General features: G+C 37.4%; 1 long non-coding RNA gene across 1 annotated transcript; it reads left to right on the plus strand.

Moving 5' to 3' along the window:
• The first annotated feature begins 1,479 nt into the window (after positions 1–1,479).
• On the plus strand, positions 1,480–2,944 carry LOC120780513. The gene is made up of 3 exons (XR_005705887.1): positions 1,480–1,850; positions 1,908–2,291; positions 2,380–2,944. It is a non-coding gene; the product is annotated as an uncharacterized LOC120780513 (long non-coding RNA).
• Positions 2,945–13,480: the final 10,536 nt, after the last annotated feature.

Raw genomic sequence — 13,480 nt, forward strand, 5'->3', positions numbered from 1 at the left:
ATATTATGTTCACTCGCACCTTATTCACTTCGTATAAAATTTTACAATGACAATGAAAAATGTAAAGACGCTAACAACGGCGCGACAGAATAACGGTAAACGAAACGGGAAGCTTTGGAAACTGTATTGAGCCTAAGTCTGTTGCAAGTGTTGTTGCAAAACTGTAGCGAGCGTAAGTTTTTTGTAAGTTTCATGCCTAAGCCAATTACAATCATATTTGTTATGTTGTTACTATGTGAATCATTTTTCAAGCACGTTTATAAAAGTATTATTATTTTATAATTAAATAAACCTTTCATAAATATGCTTATTAAATGTTTTCGAAAAATCATTACAATAAGCTTATTCTATAACTCTGTTGCCGTTCGCTTATGGAAGGGTTTATTGGGCCACTTGTGACAAATATTCCAATACAACTACACTTTTTTTCTCTATACACTAACACCAACGCACATTTTTGGGTTATCTTTTGTTTACCTAAATGCGATGAAAAAAAGTTTGTTTCATTTTTTGATTTATTTGAATGGGTGCGAAGGAGAAGACATAATTGTCAATAGTGACAATAGAAAATCCCAAAATGGGTTATAAAACAAAAAGCGATTGAAAGACGCATGTCGTTCGTGATCGTACCATCGTAAAGGTTGGTATGCAGCTCGCAAGTAATTGCTCAAGAAAAAAAATACATTATTTCTCAAGTAATTTGACAGCTGGTTACGCATTGTGAATGATCTACATTAGAAGAGCGAGAGAGAATAAACAAAGAAAACAAACTTTGTGCGTAATATGTATGTGTGTATGTGTATGGTAACATAAATATTTTCATTGAGATTTAAGAAATGTTGTTGATGATTGGTAGGTTTTATACAACATTTCAAAATGGAATATACTTCATAATAATGATTTCAACTAATTTAGGATGAATTTGACGATTACTTCGATTTTCCTTCAAGAAAATTTGTTGATTTGATGTTTCTTCTCAAAACCAGGTTTGCCATATTCACATTTTACTGAAAAAAAGTATTAAAAATTAGTACTAGATTTCTTGAGAGCTGCGTACTAGCACAAGTAAATTTATCGCAAGAAAGCTTCTTGACCGTTTCTTAAGCGTTTTTTTTATATGAAGTTTTTACGTTTCTTGAGAGCTGCGTACTAAGCTTAAAGGAGGCTCGTACAACAAGAAGGTAAGTAAATGAATTTTATGTGAGTTTTTAACAATATTTTGAAAATAATTAGTTTATTTATTTTTATAGCTTTGGAAATCAGAACTGAAATGGAAGTAGCAGCAGCAGCTAAGTATGTATATCATAAGAAGCGGCAAATATCAATTGTTAAGTAAGTATGTGAAACAAGTAAAGAAGGGCTAAGTTCGGGTGTCACCGAACATTTTATACTCTCGCATGATAAAGTGATAATCGAGGTTTCATTATCCGTCATTTACATATTTTTCAAAAACCATATATGTGTAAAGTTTGGGCTTATTCGAGGCACTCCATAACTGCGACAATATTGCAGCCCTGATACTCAATTTGCAACACTGTTGCAGATGCTCAGCTGATACTTAAGCAAAATAATTGCAATATTTTGCGCGAATTGTGACCGAAAGTGAAACTTTAACCATGAACTTTTTAATAAATAAAGCGATAGATAATTTTGAAAGCAGTGATAATAACCTGCTGCTTAAGTATGGAAAAAATAGAAAACAAAATTTGTTAAGAAAGAGAAAGTGGTTCCTCGCTGAAATTTCAAAAAAGAGAACAGTGACGAAGATGATAAAGGTTTGGAAAACAATTCCATTGCATCATGATGATACATATTTCACGCATTTTCGCATGACTCGTGAAACATTTGCAGTAAGTATTGTTGTTTACTTTGTGGAAGTACGTGATAAATAAATTAATTTGTCTTAGGACTTGAAAAATGCGTTAGAACCTTTTTGGTCAACACCACACGGGGAATATTCCTTGGAACATTCCTTGCATATGACTCTTTGGAAGCTAAGCAATAGTAGAGTCACATATCGAGAGCTTGCCGATAGATTTAATGTTGGGCAAGGAACTGCCCACAAACTTTTCCTTAAAACAATCAAGACAATCTGCAAACTTAAAAACGAGATATGTTGGCCGTCAGTTTTACAGCAGAAAAAAATAATGGAAAACTTTCAAACAAGCCGGGTAAATTCATTTCCTTTTGTTGTCGGATGCTTAGATGGAACGCATTTCAAAATTAACACTCCTCAAGCAGATGCAATCAGTTATTATGACCGTAAAGGAAATTTTTCAGTTATTATGCAGGTATGTACTCGGCTAATGATCTATTTTAAGGTAAGTGTTATATAATCAATTATTTAGGCCATATGCGACAGTAAGTTCTGTTTTTTAGATGTGTTCATGGGCTACCCAGGTAGCTGTCATGATGCCAATGTGTGAAAAAATAGTCCACTTTACAAAGGGATCACATCTGGACAAATAAAACTTGCGAAAGATGCAATTATTCTAGCCGATTCAGCATATCCTGTTTCAAGATACTTAATTGCTCCTTCTAGAGATAACGGACATCTTTCCAGAGAGGAAAAACAATTCAACTATTACATGAGTTCAACCCGAGTATTTATCGAGCAAACATTTGGAATTTTCAGGGCTAAGTTCAAAATATTGAATCATATTGATGTGCGCAATATAGAAGACATATCAACTGTGATATTAGCTTGCGCAATTTTACATAATTTTATACTGCGAAGCAATCCGGTTCATTCTGAAGACAATCATACGAGTATGCCTGAAAATTTAGAAAATTCAAATGATCACCTTATGATTGAACTACATACCTGAGAATATAAATGACACTAATGAAGGAATTATCAGACGAAATAACTTGAAAATGCTATTTATTTCATAGAAGTATTATTTCAATAATGTATATATGTATGTACATATCAAATAAATGATTAATTGATTGAAATCTTGTTATATCAGTTAATTTAATTAAAATCACCTACCCTAGAATACTAAACCATTTTCTGTTTCTTTTTAATAAAATATTAATTAATTAATTAATATTTATTTTATTGAAAATAGGAACTCATACTTATAATAATAATATATATGTATTAAATTAATATAAACATAAAGTTTATTATAAAATGAACACTTTTTATTTTTGGCACAATCCCTCCAAAACTTGCCGCAACTCGAACATTGCTTTAATCCTTTCCTTGTCAACCAGCAATTTTTCTTTTCGATCTTCATAGTTTCTTCGTGCCGAATCTGCTCTTTCCGCGCTTCTTCTTTAAAAAAATCCAATGTTTCATATGCAATAGTTTTTGGTCGTTTTTTTCGACTGACACCTTCTGCATCGCTTTCTTCCACGCACCTTTCCTCCTCACTCACTCCACTTTCAACTAAATATTGCAGTGAGCTCTGGAGGTTCCTTATGGGAGGCTCAATGGAGTGCCTATTTCCGAAAACGTTATCAAAATACTTAAAATATTCCCACGTCGTGGCACCTCGACCTGTCGCGTCGTTGCGTTTTTTAATCCTCTTATACAGTGGCAAGCAAAAGTGAGTGCATGTTTGAAAATTCTATGTTTCAATATCTGTAACTTCCTCAATATTAAATCAAATTCAACCAAATTTTCAGCATTAATTATTTATTATGTACTTAAAAAATGACATTTGTAAAAAAGTTCAACTAAAACAAAAAAATTGACTTACGGTCAAAAACTTAAAATATGAGCAATGCACTCAGTTTTGCACATTATGAAATCTTCGAATAAATTGAGCATATACTCAATAATTCTCCATAAGTAGTCTAATTAACCGTTACCTTTTGACATATTGAGTGCTTATAAGTAAATATAACAGTTCTGCTTAGCAGTTTAGTGGGCTTTGTTTATTTGTGAAGACAAATTTATTAAAAATGCGCAAAATTTCAGAATCAATTGAAGATAGTGTAGTGGTAATGCTAAAAAACAATTTATCTTCACGCACTATTGCAAAAAACTTAAAAATAAGTCAAAAAACTGTAATGGCTGTAAAAAACAGAAGATTAGTTGTTGTTGAATCCAATTTCGGTGGCCGCCCAAAACTGCTTACAGATGCGGATGCTCGTGCAATGGCACAAAATTTAAAAAAAGATAAGCGGGTAACACCCAAAAAAGCGGCTGAAATGCTGGACAAGAACGTTAGTGCCTCTACTGCACAGAGAGCATTACACAGAATTGGTTTTAAATCCGCAATAAAAAAAGAAACCAGCACTGTCTGATAAAAATATAAAAGCGCGTTTGGCATTCTGCAGAAAGTATCAGGATTGGACAGAGGATGACTGGAAAAGGGTTATCTGGTCTGATGAAAGTAAAATTAATAGATTTCAGTCCGACGGCAAACAATATTATTGGCGCAGACCACATGAACGCATTAAAAAACACCACGTCAAGCAAACCGTGAAACATGGTGGTGGAAGCTTAATGATATGGGGGTGTTTCACGTGGTGGCATATGGGACCACTCGTAAAAATTGAAGGCATCATGAAGAAGGAAGACTATCTTCAAATATTACAAACAAATTTGCCGGATTTTTGAACGAGTGCTCATATCCAAAGGAAGAAATGGTTTTTCAGCAGGATGGGGACCCGAAACACACGGCCAAGATAGTGAAAAAATGGTTGGACGAACAGAAATTCCAGAAGCTAATGTGGCCTGCGCAAAGCCCAGATTTAAACCCAATCGAAAATTTGTGGTCCTTGGTAAAAAGACGATTGAGTTTACACGAAAGGGCCCCAAAAAATATGGCAGAACTTATGGAACGCGTTCGGGACGAATGGACAAACATTCCTCGGGAAACCATACAACATCTGGTAGAAAGTATGCCCAGACGCATCGCAAGTGTGAAAAAAAACAAAGGTCTTTGGACAAAATATTAAATTTCTTGTGTATATGCTCAATTTATTCGAAGATTTCATAATGTGCAAAACTGAGTGCATTGCTCATATTTTAAGTTTTTGACCTTAAGTCAATTTTTTTGTTTTAGTTTAACTTTTTTACAAATGTCATTTTTTTAAGTACATAATAAATAATTAATGCTGAAAATTTGGTTGAATTTGATTTAATATTGAGGAAGTTACAGATATTGAAACATAGAATTTTCAAACATGCACTCACTTTTGCTTGCCACTGTACGTCGCAAACAAATTTAAAAATTTCCTCTGCATAAATTCTTTTGTTTGCGACACCTCCGGAGTTATAATACGCATATTTTCGACCACCTTACCCCATAGGACAGACTTTTTCCTCTTCCCGCCAGCAAACTCGGGCTCAAGGTCAAGTCGGGACCTTACTAGAAGTTCTGTAACCGGTGAATTTAACTTTTCACTGAAAAAATATAAATCACGATATAATATACATATATTATTAAATTCAATACATACCACTTTTACTTACCTCTCTTCTTCCATTATTGGCGCGCAATACAAAAATTTTTGAAGCAACAAAATACAACTATTTAAGAATTACTATAAAATATTTGCGCGCAGTAGAAAATTTTTTGATGCATAATGATGACATTTGGCGCGCATCAAGTGTCAAATTTTTACTCGCTCGAACGTCTGACTTTTGCACGAGTTGCCACATTTTTACATCGAATATGATGTTTGCGCAATATTGCGCAGTACTGCCAAGCTCGAATAAGCCCTTTTATTCCTCTATCATCATTGGTTCCTAATGTATATATTATACAGAGAAGGCATCAGATGGAATTCAAAATAGCGTTATATTGGAAGAAGGCGAGGTTGTAAACCGATTTCACCTATATTTCGTACATGTCATCAGGGTGTTAAGAAAATATTATATACCGAATTTCATTGAAATAGGTAGAGCAGTTCCTGAGATATGGTTTTTGGTCCATAAGTGGGCGACGCCACAACCAATTTCACTTTTTAAAAGTCTGGGTGCGGCTTCCTTCTGCCATTTCTTCCGTAAAATTTAGTGTTTCTGACGTTTTTTGTTAGTCGGTTAACGCAACATAACCTTAGTATGGGAGGTGGGCGTGGTTATTATCCGATTTCCTCCATTTTTGCACTGTATATGGAAATGCCTGATGGAAACGACTCTGTAGACCTTGGTTGTCATAGCTATAGTAGTTTCCGAGATATGTACAAAAAAATTAGTAGGGGGCGGGACCACGCCCACTTTTCCAAAAAAATTACGTCCAAATATGCCCCTCCCTTATGCGATCCTTTGTGCCAAATTTCACTTTAATATCTTTAATTATGGCTTAGTTATGACCCTTTATAGGTTTTCGGTTTCCGCCATTTTGTGGGCGTGGCAGTGGGCCGATTTTGCCCATCTTCGAACTTAACCTTCTTATGGAGCCAAGAAATACGTGTACCAAGTTTCATCACGATATCTCAATTTTTACTCAAGTTACAGCTTGCACGGACGGACGGACAGACGGACAGACAGACATCCGGATTTCATCTCTACTCGTCACCCTGATCACTTTGGTATATATAACCCTATATCTGACTCTTTTAGTTTTAGGACTTACAAACAACCGTTATGTGAACAAAACTATTATACTCTCCTTAGCAACTTTGTTGCGAGAGTATAAAAAGTGTGTGTACCAGGAATAATGGGATGCCCAACTTATTCCAGTGTGAGAGCGCCTCAAAATAAGCGTTTTTTATAACATTTTCCATTATGGCCAGATCGAACAAAATAACAATTTTTGGGCATTTTTTAACCCAATACCCAACATTTAGTTACACGAATATAAATTACTAAATAGTGGTTATTTATTTATTATATGGAGAAACTACATATTTAAATCTTTTTAAAGCTAAAAGAAGGCGAAACATCCCCTTCCAAGGGTTGTGCGCTGGGTTTGGGACTCGCCACATAAAAAACACCCCCAGTGAAGAACTACAACCAGCCTCGGATGAGAGACGCCCCTTTTGATGACGACCATGGCAAACGAAATAAGGACTACGAATTGAGGGCATGCACCTGGAATGCCCGGTCCCTTAATTGGGAAGGTGCCGCTGCCCAGCTGGTTGATGTCCTCGTAAAGACAAAGGCTGACATCACCGCCGTCCAAGAAATGCGATGGACGGGACAAGGACAGAGACGAGTAGGCCCTTGTGACATTTACTACAGTGGCCATATAAAGGAGCGCAAGTTTGGTGTAGGATTCGTGGTGGGAGAGAGACTCCGTCGCCGAGTACTATCATTCACTGCGGTGAATGAACGTCTAGCCACAATCCGCATCAAAGCGAGGTTCTTCAACATATCGCTGATTTGCGCCCACGCCCCGACGGAAGAGAAGGACGATGTGACCAAAGATGCCTTCTATGAGCGCTTGGAGCGCGCTTATGAGAGCTGCCCCGCCACGATGTCAAAATCGCACTTGGCGACTTTAATGCCAGGGTGGGCAAAGAAGGTATCTTTGGCACTACGGTCGGTAAATTCAGCCTCCACGATGAAACATCCCCAAATGAGTTGAGGCTGATTGACTTCGCCGGGGGCCGAAAAATGGTTATCTGTAGTACTAGATTCCAGCATAAGAAGATACATCAAGCTACCTGGCTGTCGCCGGATCGAAAAACTGCCAACCAGATCGATCATGTTGTGATAGACGGAAGGCACGTCTCCAGTGTTTTAGATGTGGGTGCGCTCCGAGGTCCTAACATCGACTCGGACCACTATCTTGTTGCAGCTAAGATTCGCACCCGCCTCTGTGCAGCAAAAAACGCGCGCCACCAAACACAAGGAAGGTTCGACGTCGAGAAGCTGCAATCACAACAGACAGCCGAACGATTTTCTACTCGGCTTGCACTCCTGCTCTCTGAGAGCACTCGTCAACAACTCGGTATAAGGGAACTGTGGGACGGCATTTCAAACTCCTTACGTACAGCTGCAACCGAAACCATTGGTTTTCGGAAAGTGCAAAAGAACAGCTGGTACGACGAGGAGTGCCGTGTCGCAGCGGAGAGAAAACAGGCTGCCTACCTCGCAACGTTACGATCGACCACTACACGTGCGGGATGGAATAGATACCGAGAGTTGAAGAGGGAAGCGAGACGCATTTGCAGACAGAAGAAGAAAGAGGCCGAAATGCGTGAGTGATAAGCTGGCCGACAGGGGTAATGCTCGAAAATTCTACGAAAAAATGCGGCGGCTTACAGAAGGTTTCAAGACCGGAGCGTATTCCTGTAGAACCCCCAAAGGTGATCTAGTCACTGATGCCCAGAGCATACTTAAATTATGGAGGGAACACTTCTCCAGCCTGCTGAATGGCAGTGAACGTACAACACCAGGAGAAGGAGAACCCGATTCCCCAATCGATGACGATGGAGCAGACGTTCCATTACCCGACCATGAAGAAGTGCGAGTAGCAATTGCCCGCCTGAAGAACAACAAAGCGGCAGGGGCCGACGGATTGTCGGTCGAGCTATTCAAACACGGCGTGGCGAAGAACTAATAAGGTGCATGCATCAGCTTCTTTGTAAAATATGGTCGGATCGAAAGCATGCCCAACGATTGGAATTTAAGTGTGCTATGCCCAATCCATAAAAAGGAGACCCCACAATCTGCGCCAACTACCGTGGATTAGCCTCCTCAACATCGCATATAAGGTTCTATCGAGCGTATTGTGTGAAAAGATTAAAGCCCACCGTCAACAACAAAGACCTTATCAGTGTGGCTTCAGACCTGGCAAATCAACAACCGACCAGATATTCACCATGCGCCAAATCTTTGAAAAGACCCGTGAAAAAGAAGAATCGACACACACCACCTCTTCGTCGATTTCAAAGCTGCTTTCGACAGCACGAAAGGAGCTGCCTTATGCCGCGATGTTCTGAATTTGGTATCCCCGCAAAACTAATACGGCTGTGTAAACTGACGTTGAGCAACACGAAGAGCTCCGTCAGAATCGGGAAGGACCTCTCCGAGCCGTTCGATACCAAACGAGGTTTCAGACAAGGCGATTCCCTATCGTGCGACTTTTTCAACCTGCTTTGGAGAAAATAGTCCCAGCTGCAGAACTAAATAGAGAAGTTACCATCTTCTATAAGAGTGTACAGCTGCTGGCGTATGCCGATGATATTGATATCATCGGCCTCAACACCCGCGCCATTAGTTCTGCTTTCTCCAGGCTGGACAAGGAAGCAAAAGAAATGGGTCTGGCAGTGAACGAGGGCAAGACGAAATATCTCCCCGTCATCAAACAAACAGTCGTCGCACTCGCGACTTGGCTCTCACGTCACTGTTGACAGTCATAACTTTGAAGTTGTAGATAATTTCGTCTATCTTAGGAACCAGCGTATAAACACCACCAACAATGTCAGCCTAGAAATCCAACGCAGGATTGCTCTTGCCAACAGGTGCTACTTCGGACTGAGTAGGCAATTGAGAAGCAAAGTCCTCTCTCGACAAACAAAAACCAAACTCTATAAGTCACTCATAATTCCCGTCCTGCTATATGGTGCAGAGTCTTGGACGATGTCAACAACGGATGAGTCGACGTTGCGAGTTTTCGAGAGAAAAGTTCTGCGAAAGATTTATAGTCCTTTGCGCGTTAGCCACGGCGAATACCGTATTCAATGGAACGATGAGCTATACGAGATATACGACGACATCGACATTGTTCAGCGAATTAAAAGACAGCGGCTACAGCTGGTTGTGGCCATGCTGTCCGGATGAACGAAAACAATTCCAGCTGTGAAAGCGATTCGACGCAGTACCCGCCGGGGAAGCAGAGGAAGAGGAAGACCTCCACCCGCTGGAAGGACCAAGCGGAGAAGGACCTGGCTTCGCTTGGAATATCCAACTGGCGCCACGTAGCGAAAAGAAGAAACGACTGGCGCGCTGTTGTTAACTCGGCTATAATCGCGTAAGCGGTGTCTACGCCAATTAAGAAGAAGAAGTTATTTATTATATGGAGAAACTACATATTTAAATCTTTTTAAAGAATATTATAACAACTGACTTTCGTCCTTTCAATACCCAATAATAGGATTTACGGTTGTTAGCTCTCAATCATTAAAAGTTTTTAATAATTTTCAGTTGAAAATAATACTATGATGTTTCAAATTACAAAACATTTCATCAAATACCTTTAAATTTCACAAATTTATTTAATTTTCATTGTTTTGCATTTTTGATAAGAGGTCTTGAACGATGCAACAAATCCCTCCGTTTATATATTTTTTTAGTAAGATTTCAATCTGGCCATCGCTCGTTTCCAATTGCTAAACGTCAAAACCTCCCCAATCCAGTCAACTGTCAAAGTTTTGGTGGTTTTGACGTTTAGCAATTGTTCTCTCACTTCCAGTGAGAGAGGAGTTGGGCATCCCATTATTCCTGGTGTGTACTTTGAAATTGGACTGCGCAGTCCATACATACATATGTATGTATTTTATGCGTTTAAGGCGGCCTGCACATTCCAATATAATATGTGAAAACAAATGTTTGCTTTATATTTTAAATAATCAGATAATATTATTATTTTATTTGAGATATTATTATGATTTTTATTTAATTAATCTTTGCTTTCAGAGTAAATTCTATTCGTATTTAACATATTTTATTTTTTCAGATAATATTAATATTTTCTTTCAGATATTACTATCATTTTATACAATTAATATTTCTTTTTCTTTTAGATATTACAAATTCATTGTAATTATTATTATTTATTTTCAGGTATTAATAACCTTTATTTTGTTTCAATCGTTTTTCAGATATTTGTCTTTTATTTTCAGGTATCAAACATAATATATTTTTTTAAATTAAATATATTTTTATTTATAAAACTGTTATAAATTTTTTGTAAACGTATAAAAAATAAAATAAAATAAAATAAAATAAAATAAAATTTAAAAATTTAAAAATTTAGTTAGAAATTTTAAGAAATTTTAAAAGTAGGAATCAGAAAATGCAACCCTGCATCAGCTATTTAAAAAGAGAAAATTCAACCCTGCATTAGCCGTCGATTGGGGATGTTAGAGCAGGACAGATATACTCTTTTATATGACACTGCTGAATGAGTGCAACAAAGATGTATGATCACAGGTATACGTACGTGAGTGGGCAAAATATTCGCTCGGCCTATGGCAAAGTACACATGTTTACCCTATGGGTTACCCGCAGTCTTACCCACTGATTATCTGGTTTTCTACCCGCTTATGGTTGGCAGGGAAGTAGCCGTTTGATCACATTGCGGTAAGTACCGATAGAAAGTGTGATCAGTTCTGCTTCTATTGTTTTTTTTTGTCCCTAATTTGTAATATCATTTTCGCGATGCCTTGAATCAAAGAGCACGTGCTTAGGCAAATTGTGCACAATTGCTGCACCGAAAAAGGCTTTCATACAGAAAGCTAGCAAAACGGTTTAAAGTTAGTGCAAATGGTGTGAAAAATATTATAATAAAGTTCAATGAAATCTGTTCTTATAAACCAAACCAAATCAATGTTTGTGCTCTAAAACCAGTGCTATTATGATTCAAAGAGTGAAGCAAAGAAATAATTTAAAAACTTATAAAAATACAAAAAATTTCTAACAAAAAGTCAACGACAAATAAAAATAGGGAAAACAAGGCTACGGAAGTTGTACGAACGTTTGCTAAAATATTCTGTTGAGTGTGTTATAATGGGCAATGAAATATAAGTACGTAAAAAGGGACTCAAGAACGTTACCAGGTCCATAATTCTTCACGAAATCGAAATATGGTGCTTGACTGTTGACATCAGACTGAATTAAGTTTACCTTGAGACAGTGAGTCAATTTCCCGGGAGAGAGCATATAGCGGTGAAATAATACAGCAAATAAATATGTTATATGTAAATATGTTAATTGTATGTATGTATCTATATTAATATATAAATAGATATTTATATTTAGTGGAATTTCGGCTTTGCTGATAAGTAAGCATGTTCAATGATATTTGAACATATTGCGGAGGGAAAAGAAATTATTATTTAAAATTAGTGGACTGGATATGAATATTTATATGTATGATACTTAAACTAAACTTTCTTAAGTTTAGTCCTTTTGCGCTTGTAATATCGATGCATCAATTTCTTCACTTTTGTGCCCAATATTACTGCAGTCGTTGAGGTCCTTTCCGTTCGGTTGTGGTTGTAAAATTATTCGAGTCATGATCCGCTTGATTCTGCATTTTAGCAGTTTCGCAAGCTATAATTGTTGGCTGCTTTCCTTCCTTCTTATATGATTCAGCATTATTTTCCAAAATGTGGTCGATATCTTCAGCTTCGTCCTCATCTTCAAACGATTTCGTCCGGACTTCACTTTCCCACATTTCTCCGAAATGTGAGCCTGCCGGAAGAGATATGAGATTCTGAGACTTCTCAGTTTTTGAAGGTTTATGAGTTCTTCAAGTGATTCTTCTTCTACTTCTACTTCAACGTCATTTTCGTTTTTGTTTTCCTCTTTTACTTCTGCTGTTTCTTTCTCAGCAGAAGACAGGATATATGCATGATAGATAAAAGATTGGAACTTTTGTACATTTTAAATCCGAGTCAAAACGGTACAAAATTTCAGGTTCTTCTTCCATTGTAAAATTTTCAAACAGGACATTACGCTGAATTGAACTATAACTAATTTCAGGCTCTCCTTCTTGTAATCTCGCTTTACAAAGTTTGAGATTTTGGAAATACTCCGCCGTTATTTCAAAATACAAATTTTCAACTTCAAGAAAAATGTTTGAAAGGTATTTCGTGTGAAAATTGTGCATTTGAAGAAACACAATTCTTAAAAGTTTGATATCATCACTTTTTATTGCAGTGATTTTGTGGAGATCATCCATTACTTTTCGCTCTAAAGTCCGGCTCGAAGGACCAAAACCACTGGTGGGGGGAAATGAAACTTCTTATATCAAGTGAGAAATCTTTCATTCTGGTTTTTATTTAGTATTTTCTTTGCTTATATAAGTTAAGATAGCAAGTGTAGCTACATCTACAATTTCTTTGGCTGCAGTGAGCGGCTTGATCTTTTACTCAATAATGAGCATCATTATCACTCAGCGCATGCGTTATCACAACAACAACAACAAGCACAGCTTCTCGGGTGCGCGCTGCTCCATCTCATACTCGAGCAACAACGATGTCGTGCTCCAATGAAGTACCAATACATTGCGCTCCACTAGCGGATAATGGATTAAGAGCTCAAACCGAAATGCGGCACTTAGGAAAACGAGGAATAATCATTGCCAAACTATACATACTAATTACGCTCAAGATGCAATGCGACAATCGGTAAAGACTCAAACCGTAATACAGCACTAAGGGAACTGGGAAATAGTTGTTGCATAGCCTGGCGAATAAACTCAAGCCGCAATGCGGCAATCGGTGCATCTGGTAAAATATTGGGTTGGTTGATCGTGGAGTAATTTATTAAAGCTCAGAATAAAATCTGCATTAAAACGACTAGGTCATCTTTAACTTATACAAATTTTAAAACTATCTTATA

Source organism: Bactrocera tryoni, unplaced genomic scaffold (genome assembly GCF_016617805.1).
Source record: "Bactrocera tryoni isolate S06 unplaced genomic scaffold, CSIRO_BtryS06_freeze2 scaffold_25, whole genome shotgun sequence".
Taxonomy (NCBI): Eukaryota; Metazoa; Arthropoda; class Insecta; order Diptera; family Tephritidae; genus Bactrocera; species Bactrocera tryoni.